Below are 1,658 nucleotides of genomic sequence, written 5' to 3' on the forward strand. Positions count from 1 at the left end.
TGTATACGTATGTAACTAACCTGCACAATGTGCACATGTACCCTAAAACTTAAAGTATAATAATAAATAAATAAATAAATAAATAAATAAATAAATAAAAATGCAGGAAAAAAATATTATCATGAAAAAAAAAAAGAAATGTGAACCAAAAAAAAAAAAAAACAAAAACACCTGTCTTAGTTTACAAACCATACCAAAACAGATACAAATGGAAATTTGTTTGAGGGAAGTGGAATGATTCATATTTTGACTGAGAATTAAATAAGGCCACTGTACCTTGGAGGGATTTTAGATAAGACATCCAAAATAGTAGGTCATGGTAAAGGGTGGGAGAGAACAGAATGAACCACTGAATGGGGGTGGCTGTAGGGAATGCCCTTAAGGAAACACCTTCTCCCTGCTATGTGACCCACCAGAATTGAACATGGGGAAATGATGAGGGTAGCAGGTCATTTTGAATTGGACCTTCGGGTAGTATTTGGGGTGGAAAAATCCCCTTTCTCCAACAACATTTTGGCCACCCCAGCAACACCACCCCCACAGAGGTATCAGCGCTTTGTGATGTCCAAGCCACCCCAGGACTACCATTGGATAGGGGTGCCCCATTCTGACCAAACAAAGCTGAAGGGTAGGGCTCCTCATTACCCAGGGGTGGGTATACAGAAGGAGGTCAGGAGCATAGGGTAGATCGTTGGGAGGCTTAAATATGGCTAAGGAGACCCACACACCAGTGAAGCCTAAAGAAAATATGAAACAACCAATTATAAGCACGAAAAAGCCAACCCCAAGAACCAAAGAGAAGAAGGAAAAGAAGAACTCTTCTCAACAAAAGACCAACAAAAGTGGCAAGGTCAGATGATCCTATCCTTGTTCCTTCTTTTCTTCCCCCTCTATTCTCTCAAGACCCCTATCCTGTCCTTGCCTAGCACAACCCCCTTCCTCAGCCTGCACTCCTATTCATAAAGCTCCCCTTCCTATACAACCTCTTTCTCTTCCCCTAAACCAATGTCCTTCTGGCTCACTGTGTTGTGCTTCCAGGTGGAGAAGAAAATCATAAAGGTAAAAAAACCCCTTCAAAGGAATTCAAGAAAAAAAACTCAATCACCTCCTTCCTGCTCCAAAAAGCCTAGGATAACAATGAGACCAACAATATTTGCGTGTCACCACAAGCAGAATAAGACACAACATAAAAATCAGAAGAGCAAGCACAAAAGACAACAGAAAATAAAAATCAGAAGAGCAAGCCCAGAAGCCGCTGGCAAAAGCAAACCATCCCAAGTAACCATCTCTGCTGCCAGTAAATGCAGAGCCTGGATCAGAAACGTACAACTAGCAACAGCAACTCTGGGGAATCACCAATCACATAAAGGCCAAAGCTGAGCCCAACAGTGTTCCACCCATGCTGATGAATGCAATAAAATCAGCACAATGTAAAAGGATGATGTGGGTGTTTGTCTGTAGTGGGGAGGGGGTTAAGGAAGAAAAACTGCTAAGAGGGAGAGAGGCGGGGTCCTGTACGGTTGGGGGCCAGACCAACAGGTATACAGTTAGCCATCGGGGGATAAGGAGTGGGTGAGGACTAAGAAATGAAGACAAATCAACACTTTGCCCCACAGACAAGAAGAAAAAGGGCTTTGGCGTTTCTACATGTACTTAGG

At 42.7% G+C, this 1,658-nt stretch overlaps 1 long non-coding RNA gene across 1 annotated transcript; it reads left to right on the forward strand.

Moving 5' to 3' along the window:
- Nucleotides 1-640: 640 nt before the first annotated feature.
- Nucleotides 641-1,439, forward strand: LOC107971050 (uncharacterized). Its single transcript, XR_010154657.1, has 2 exons — nt 641-850; nt 1,039-1,439. It is a non-coding gene; the product is annotated as an uncharacterized LOC107971050 (long non-coding RNA).
- Nucleotides 1,440-1,658: the final 219 nt, after the last annotated feature.

The sequence above is a fragment of the Pan troglodytes genome, chromosome X (genome assembly GCF_028858775.2).
Source record: "Pan troglodytes isolate AG18354 chromosome X, NHGRI_mPanTro3-v2.0_pri, whole genome shotgun sequence".
Taxonomy (NCBI): Eukaryota; Metazoa; Chordata; class Mammalia; order Primates; family Hominidae; genus Pan; species Pan troglodytes.